Source organism: Plectropomus leopardus, chromosome 2 (genome assembly GCF_026936395.1).
Source record: "Plectropomus leopardus strain MGB_pleo_1.0 chromosome 2, ASM2693639v1, whole genome shotgun sequence".
Lineage (NCBI taxonomy): Eukaryota > Metazoa > Chordata > Actinopteri > Perciformes > Serranidae > Plectropomus > Plectropomus leopardus.
Genome location: NC_142177.1, coordinates 679,341 through 688,456, shown reverse-complemented (window position 1 = coordinate 688,456; position 9,116 = coordinate 679,341). Strand labels below are relative to the sequence as shown.

Here is a 9,116-nt window from a genome sequence, read left to right as displayed (position 1 = left end):
CCTTGTCTTTTTAAATAAATTATAGAATTTGAACCTTCCTTTTGTGTCTGTGTTGGTGTGGCCCGGGGATATTAAGAACACTGTTTTGTCACAGCTTGTGACAGTTGCTCATCAACTCTGTGACTTTCTCCAAGATAACAGTTTATTCGAAGACTTTCAGTCAGACTTTAGACTTCATCATAGTACAGAGACGGCACTGGTGAACGTACTAACCTGGTTTAAATCTTACTTATCAGATGGTTCCCAATTTATTCACATCAATGATCAGTCCTCCACGCATACTAAGGTCTGCTTCAGAGTGCCACAAGGTTCTGTGCTTGAACCAATCCTTTTTACTTTATATATGCTTCCTCTAGGCAACATTATTAGAAAACACTCTATAAATTTTCATTGTCGTGCTGACGATACGCAATTGTATCTATCTATGAAACCAGATGAAACTGATCAGTTATCTAGACTTCAAACATGTCTTAAAGACGTAAAAGCCTGGATGAGTCGTAATTTCTTGATGTTGAATTCAGACAAAACTGAAGTTATTGTTCTTGGCCCCAAACACCTCAGAATCTCTCTTTCGAACAATGTAATTTCTCTAGATGGCATTACCTTGGCCTCTAGTACAACTGTAAGAAACCTCAGAGTTTTATTTGATCAAGATTTATCTTTTGCCTCCCATATAAAACAAACTTCAAGGACTGCTTCCTTTCACTTGCGTAACATCGCAAAAATTAGACATATCCTATCCCAGACAGATGCTAAAAAATTAGTACAGGCATTTGTCACCTCTAGGCTGGATTACTGTAACTCCCTTTTATTCGGTTGCACCAACAAATCACTTAGGTCTCTCCAACTGGTCCAGAATGCCGCTGCTCGTGTTCTAACGGGAACCAAGAAAAGGGACCATATTTCTCCTGTTTTATCTTCGCTGCACTGTCTCCCTGTAAGATCCAGGATTGAATTTAAAATCGTCCTGCTTACTTACAAAGCTCTAAATGGTCAGGCTCCATCTTATTTGCCGCAGCTCATAGTTCCTTATCAACCCTCAAGATCACTGCGCTCTGAAAATGCAGGATTACTTGTGGTACCCAAAGTTACCAAATGCAGGATAGGAACCAGAGCCTTCAGCTACCATGCTCCTCTCTTATGGAACCATCTTCCAGTTTCGGTTAGGGGGGCAGACACCATTTCTACTTTAAGGGTTAAGACCTTCCTCTTTGCCAATATCAGCCTAACCAGCCCATAGTTAGGCTGATATTGGTTTAACCTGCCGGGGGACTTTCTTTAGGGGTCAGAGAGCAGTGGGGACTAACACTGCTCTTTGACTTTTATATTTAAGCTATAATAGCTGATTAGTGACCCTAGTTTCGTTAGTGTGTATATTCCTGGAGTACAAGTTTCTTGTGCTCAGTTGAAATCCCTGTCCGTGTGACGGGGAGGAGGGGGAGGTGGCAGAGCTTTTGGCCCGATCCGGCAGGGGTGGTTTTGAGTCCGTTCAGACCTGTCACTCTGGCTCTGCTTCCTAATAATTGCTGCTCAGTGACTCTAGGATCCTCATTGAGTGCTTATCCTTTTTACTTCTCACCACCTTGGGTCTGTTGAACTGCACTTCACCAATCCCGTTGCCTCTCTAGAGCATTCCTGCTCCCTTGTTTTCTAGCTTTCCCAGATCCTGGTCACAACCCTAGCTGTGCCTGATCGTGGTGATATCTGTGCTGGCGCTGTGACCCTGCCTTTGGTTGTGCTCGTGCTGTGGCTGCACTGATACTATACCCCCCGCTCACCCTGATCGTGGTCTTGGTCCTGGTTACGCCGATGCCTTGGTCCTGGTTACGCCAATGCCGTTATCACGCCTTTGGACACCTCCCTATCAATATATGCATGAGACTCTTATCAACACCTACAATATCATCATAGAGTGCATTTGATAATTTCACACCTATTGTTATTGTAATATGACATGTGTCTGTTTCCACTATTGCTGTGCCTCTTTCCCCCTCCCCCTGTCTCTTTCTCTTTCCTTTTTGCCACAGTTGTATTATATTTGTTATTTACGACAACTATTGCACGTCTCTCCGTCCTGGAAGAGGGATCCCTCATCATCCTCTGCTTCTCTTCCTGAGGTTTCTTCCTTTTTTTTCCCGTTACAGGGGTTCTTCCTCAGGAGTTTTTCCTTGGGTGATGTGAGGGTCTAAGGGCAGAGGGATGTCGTACACTGTAAAGCCCTCTGAGGCAAACCATGTTTTGTGATAATGGGCTCTATAAATAAAATTGACTTGACTTGACTTGACATGACTGTATTTACACTTAGCGTTAGCCAGCAGCTTCAAATTTGACTTGATGTCGTCCGCTCTGGCCGCAGGGATACATTTGACTATGGCCACTGGTGTCACTAACTTCACATTTCGCAAAACAGAGCTACCAGTGACTACGGTTGTGTCCTCAGCGGGTATGTTGCTGAGCGAGTGTAGCAGGAGAGACCTCTCTGCCCAGGGCAATTGTGCCCTGTCATGGTGGCCAATCACCAGCAGGGGGCACTTCATAAAAGGGAGTGGAGCCTCCTTGCTCTCCCTCTTCCTCGGTCTTGGCTTGGCGGCTCGCCACACCTCTCTGGTTGCCTCACTTCCGGCCTTCCACTCGACCTGTTGCAGGTGAGCTGGCAGTGGCTGTGCTACTGCACGCTGTTGATATATTGTTTGGTGTCACGCTGAATTATGGCTGCTGTCCTAGGTGACGTGGCTGGACACCCCCGGACTGTAATGCTCTGCATGAGTCTCCGCTCTCCTCCTCGGGTGTGTGTCGGCAGAAGCTGTTTGTTGGTATGTTGGCCTCTCGTGCTCCACCTCCTCTAGCCACCGCTCACGCTATTTACTGATACCTGCCTTCTCCTGTGTTTAGGGAGACTCCGTTAGCAGCTAATGCTAAACACGTCACGGATCACTGCTGCTTTGCTCGGTGTCGCTTCAAACGGCTCGTCCACGCGACTGTGTGCTCGCCGGCTTGTTTTATCTGTGTTGATTCTCCGCTGCAAGTGTTCGCCTATCTGGCTCGCCGTGCTGCCGATGCTAACCTGGGCTACATGCTAACGATTGTGCTATGCCGCTGATCTACACGCTGTTGGTGGCTAACGTTGTAGCCGTCCTGAGTTTCAGACACGGCGGGTCTGTCACCGGGTAGTGGACACGAGCACTAACCCGAATTTAGACCGGGCGGATTTATATTGGGGTTAATCCCGGTTTGCTGTTTGTTTTGGTGGTTTATTTGGTTTTGATTTAGTGATATGTTCATTTGTTTCGGTTTTGTTTATTCTATTGACTGTATCATTTGATTTGTAGATTGTGTTGTAATTCATTGAGTTGAGATTTATTTCTCGTTTTTGCATGGATTAGTTTCTTTTCTATTTAGGACTTTGTATTTTATTTGATTGTTTCTTTTCATTTCTATGATTGTAATTGAGTAGGCTAAATCCTTATTTTGTTTTGTTGTTAGTGATTCCTGCCAGCTCTGTCAAGTCCTTAGTGTATATTTTAATATCCCCTTAATGTTGGCCTGTTTTAATTGTCCATTTTTAAAAAGTATTGTTAATAAAAATTGTAATCCTAACGGGAACCACGTCCTTCGAGTCTCTTCATTAGTGCAACGGACCTGAGTGTCCTTGTGTGTGTGACACTAATTTCCTAGGGTGAAATTCCCTAGGTGGCGTTGTCGGGTTTTTGTGAGATTGATAACACTAAAAGCTAAACTTGGGCTCTATTCACCCATTCCTTTAAATTCCACGATTCGGATCACCACACGAGGAGTACTTATTTGAAACGTGAAGGGGGGATAGGAGGTGTACCATGGGCTTCAGCTTACTATGCTTCGCTCAGACAGTCACCCAGCCTCCGGGCTGCACGGCGGTTGCTGGGGTACGGCTAGCAGAGGATATGCTATGTTGGTCCGGCTACAGGGGGCATGCTAACTAGCGCACCTCAAGAGGAATTTTCCATGGTGCGGAGCCGCACTTCCAGATCGCTAAGCCTCGCCTCCAGCGCAGCAAATAAACTACACTTGTTACAGGTACCACTATCACAAAAGGAGACAGAGGAGTAACTATGCACCTGACACACTGAGCAGGAGAGAGCAGCAGAAGAGGGAGAAAAGCAGGGAGAAGCCATCACTAGTGGCGGCTGTGTGATTAAACAGAATACAAAAACCGCTGAGAGGAGAAGACAGCTGTGAGTGATTGAGTAAAACTTATGTGAGTTTTCAGTCACAGACAAATAAAAAGCAGCTGAAGTAAGATGAAAGTTGGAAGATTAGCTGGGAATTGCTCGTAGGAGCAGCATAGAGACGCTACCAAAGGCACAGACAAAGATCCACCGGAAGTAAGGTGTCACGCTTTCCCGCAGTACGTCAGCACGTTCAACCTTTCAGCTAATTGTAACCAAAGGGGGCATATCTCCACCAGCTGTAGAGGAGTCTGTCATACTACAGCAATAAATGGATTCTCACCCGCTGCTTGTGCACTGGGACAATGACAATGAAATGGCCTAACTGAGCTATAACCGTAGCTCCACTAAACTGTGCATAGGAACATACTGACTATGAGGTGAACTCCACAAACAACAGGCTGGTTGATGTGAACTGTAGCCTGATAAGTAGTAACAGTTAAATAGCCTTAAATCTGATAACATGAGCTCAACAAAGTGTTTCTCTCTCTGTCTCAGTCTGGACTCTCTGCCACCCCAGTGGGTGGGAGTTTCTCGCTCTGACAGACAAACTCCTTCAGGCAACCCTGATGTTAGAACTAGCCTCTACTACACAAATACATTGTTACATTAGACAGTAACAGTAGATCTAAAAAATACAATTATTTATATTTACCATTTGTATGTGACGTGTTCCTCGTCAACAACAATTGGAGGTTTTCACAATACACTGGAGTTGTTTCTCATTCAGCAACCAGCTGAATACCAGATGGAAGCATCTTTGCTGTCTGTCTGAAGCATGGTGAACACTAACCTGCTTGGCTTTGATCTCCAGCTTTGCAGGCTCTCATATCTGCTCCTCCATTAGCCAATCAGAGGCCTAAAACAATATGCCTTGTATTTGTACAGGGGAACATCTTCCTTATCACCAGAGCCAGTTAGTAAATCAAGCCTTGGCCAAATCCAGTCAGAAAATTTTCAAGGACATCTTTTCCTCTGAGAAACTCAACGAGTGCATCATCTTGTTTAATTGTTGTTATTGACTCTATTTCTGCAATAACTTCACTTATCACCGTGCTTACTCTGTTAATACTAGACTTAATATGAGAGCCGCCATTACTGTTCTGCAAGCAGCAGCCTGTGTGTCACATCATCAAGTACCTGAGTGGCTGCTTATGTTGTTGTAGCAGAAGGAGATTTCCTTCATGCTGGGTGTAAGTTGGCCTGCCCTGTTGTAATTGACCAATCCCTGCAGGGGGTGCAGTCTATAAAAGCAGGTCACTGTCTGAGCTCTCTCTTGCTCTGAAGCCGAAGGCACGTCCTGATCCCTGGGCGTCTCACTTCCTGTGTGCTTCACTCGCTTGTCTAAAGCAAGCCCCCAGGAAGTGCACCACCCTCTGAAGCAAAATTTACATAGTGGCTGAAAGTGGAAAATTAGTTTTCTCTGCTTCATGCGCCACTGAGCAGCTCTCATAGGAATGAATGAGGCCCCGCCCCCACGGCTGTATCCAGACCTCCTTATAATACATCCATGGTCTAAAGGGCTCCGTTTGGTGGGTCCTCCCTCTCCCTTGTGTTGTGCCACTCTCAGGACGCTGTATTTACCGTAGCTGTCACGCCGCTGCGCTTCGCTCTCCTTTACGGTGTGCATTCAGATACTGCTTAATCGGATCTGTTTATTGCTACAGCGGTAAGCTGCTACTACGCTAACCCGCGTTTAGAAACGCTGCTGCTTTGCCTAACACGGCCTGTGTCTGCGGCCTTTGTCTGCACCACGTTGCAAAGTCTGCTTCGCTGACACGGCTCTGCCCTTGCTTAACTTTGCTACAACACTACGTGGTGCCCACTGATGTCTGCTGTACTCCTGCCTGGTTCTTCTCCAAACGCTTTCCTAACCACCTGCTTATAGCTGGCTGTGACGGTGGGGACCTCATAAGTCTGGGCTACATGTGGACATTATTAACAGCCACACCATTTACGATGAGTTATCTTTATAGTATGAGTGTGTACAAGGGGTTCATTTTGTTGATTTGTCTAACCATCCCTTTTTGGGCGATCTGATTTATTTAATGTATTCCTGATTTGCTTTTTTTCCCCACGCCATCACATGACTGTTTTTTTTTATTCTCAGCATATCCTTTTGATATTATTCTGGTTAATGTTGTTTAGTTGTCACGTGATGGCATATTTCCTTAAGTGATATTCTCTTGTCTATTCCTTTCAATGACTGTATTTGCTACAGTTTGTTTATTTTGATTCAGTTACAAGGAGGTGGCTTTCTGTTTCCTTTATTTCTTTTTTTAAAATTTATTTTGTTTTGTTACAACTGATAGTGGGATTGTGGCAGCTTATATGACACTGCATTTATTTATTTAGCTTGCTTAGTTGTGACTGCCAACCTCTTATACCTGCCGCCTGTTTATGTTCTTTTCAACAGTGTGACTGATTTAAGGGTAGCCCCTTTAATTGCTTCTGTCCTCTTTCCTCCTTTTCAGAAGCTGAGTGCAAAGGTGGCGGTACTGGTGTCTACGGGTGGTGGTATCTCCCTCCTGTGTGATGTGCTGTGCACCCCTGGTCTTAGTATATTCACCATTATTTGAGAGTGTATGAGTGCCCACGTGTGTCTGGGTTGATTTCCTTGAGATCCTCATCTACCCTAGTTGACCATTTGCCCCACTGGTAAGCCTCAGCTCTGATTAGGCCCCCCTTTCCTTTTTTTTAAGTGTGTGAATGAGATTTCTAACATTTTAAGTACTTTTGTAATAAAGAACAGAATTTCTTTTAAATGGAACCACGTCTCCTGCTAGTAGTAGTAGTATAACGAACCTGAATGTCCTTATCTGACTGTTATTGGTACTTTGAAGTAACTTATATTTCCCTGGGTGGAATTCCCAGGGCGGTGTTGTCGTTTTTTTTTGTTTTTTTTTGGTGTCTAGAGCAATACATATTGTTGCTCTATCCCATACACATCTTACCTCCCTTGCCCGCTACATTGTCAACTACAGTGCAGATCCCTGATTGGCCTCACAGGATTGTGATCTCTGGAAAGTGTTTGGGGTGGCAGAGAGTCCAAACTAATACAGAGAGTGAAACAGAGTGTTGAGCTCAAGTTATCAGGATGGTCTTTGCAGGCAAAGAGAACCTCATCCTAAACATGTAAAGTCAGGCTGTCAGGGTGGAGCAACTAGGCTGCATGCACATATGCTGTGCTGCTGGTGGACACAGCTCTTCTTTTTTTTTTACTGTGATAACACTTAGCTATAACTAACAGACTAACACAACAGTCCTGTAATAGAGTGTCCTGTTATGGTTGTCATGTTCAGTTTGTGTTTGAGGAGGTGTTGAATCCATTGTGTGATCATTTCAGGATGTAGTTTGTGATGTTGAATTATATTGTGTTATGTAGAGAGGTGTTTCTGTTATTAAACAGACTCAGTCAGACAAACAGGGCTGGACAAAATATTAGAAACAACTGTCTCCTACTTTAAGGGGGGGCTGTATGAGAATTAGCCTGCCACTGGTGAATAGCACATGGACATGAACATGACTTGTACAGTGGCTAGCTGTGTGCACACAGCTCCTGTACAGTGGTCACCTGATTACCACAGCTCTCTCATCACACAGTGGCTGTGGTTGATGTAAATCATTTCTGTAAACTTCTGCCTCCAAGAGGATGGTGAGGTCTGTAGAGGAACTACACACAACTGATTTCTGCAGACCTGACCATCATCTCGAATGTGACAGCTCTCAAAGAGAAACTGATAACTTGCGTGAATGAATATGAACCCTTTGAGTAAAAAACAAACAAAACAACAGGCTTTATTTTGGCTACAAAAATGTTATACCCAGGTGCTTACTGCAAAGGCAATAACAAGTAAAAATAACATTATTATTCACTTTTCAACGCAAGAGTGACTCAATGAATTTATTTTATCTTATTTTATTTTTTAATTGATTTTTCAGTTTTGTGTGACCACCATCCTCACCACCAGATGGCTCACTGGACAATGTGTTGGTGGTAGCAGCAGGTGTAATTGTTTGCAATTCTGACATGTTATAATGGGATTCAAATTAACAGATTAGAAAATCATTTGAAGCAAAGCTATACAGTGAACCCTGGTTTATCGCGGGAGTTGCGTTCCAAAAATAACCCGCGATAAGTGAAATCCGTGAAGTAGTCAGCTTTATTTTTTACTATTATTTTACAATGCAATACTGTACTGTAGAATGAAACCAAAAATCAAAACCTGTTTTCAGGCCCAAAATTTGTTTAAGAAATAAAAATATTAACGTTTTCTTACAAATAACTATGATAGTTTAAAGAACGGTATTGTAAAACAATAATTTGAATACAGTACAGTATAGTAATGAATACAAGGTTGGAAACATTGTCACTCACGCGTATGTCACAGTCCCTCCAGCTGTGCCTCTCCGTCCTCACTCCGCTGCGCTGTAGCGTCTGTTTCAACTGCAGGCTGCGCAGGAGTCTTTCTCCGAGAGAAGAACATCGTTATAAATGCACTGTAAAAAAAATCCGCGAAGCAGCGAAGCCGCGAAAGGTGAACCGCGTTATAGCGAGGGTTCACTGTAGCATCCACAAATAAAATAATATATGTGATCGTGAAATTCAGTAAAAATATGCACTGAAATGACTAACTCTGGTCAGATTGTCGAATATGGAAAAAATAGACATTAAAGCTCCCAAAATACCACTGCACTGAAGAAAGGCAGAGTTTTAACCCTATTGCATTGTCAGCTAATTGTCTTACATGACAAAGGATAGGATGTATGGAGACACTAAACTGTGGATGAGCTTGCTCCATTTTTTCCTGAAGTGAATCTTATCCTGCAAATGAATCTTATCCTATCCCAAACAGAGTGCACCACCTCCTCTCTGCATCTTGACTTTAGGATTTTATTTATGTATGCATT

The 9,116-nt window shown here is 43.7% G+C and overlaps 1 long non-coding RNA gene across 1 annotated transcript; it reads left to right on the top strand.

Moving 5' to 3' along the window:
• The first annotated feature begins 2,577 nt into the window (after positions 1-2,577).
• Positions 2,578-3,238, top strand: LOC148190112 (uncharacterized). Its single transcript, XR_015775264.1, has 3 exons — positions 2,578-2,645; positions 2,725-2,813; positions 2,893-3,238. It is a non-coding gene; the product is annotated as an uncharacterized LOC148190112 (long non-coding RNA).
• The last annotated feature ends 5,878 nt before the right edge of the window (positions 3,239-9,116 follow it).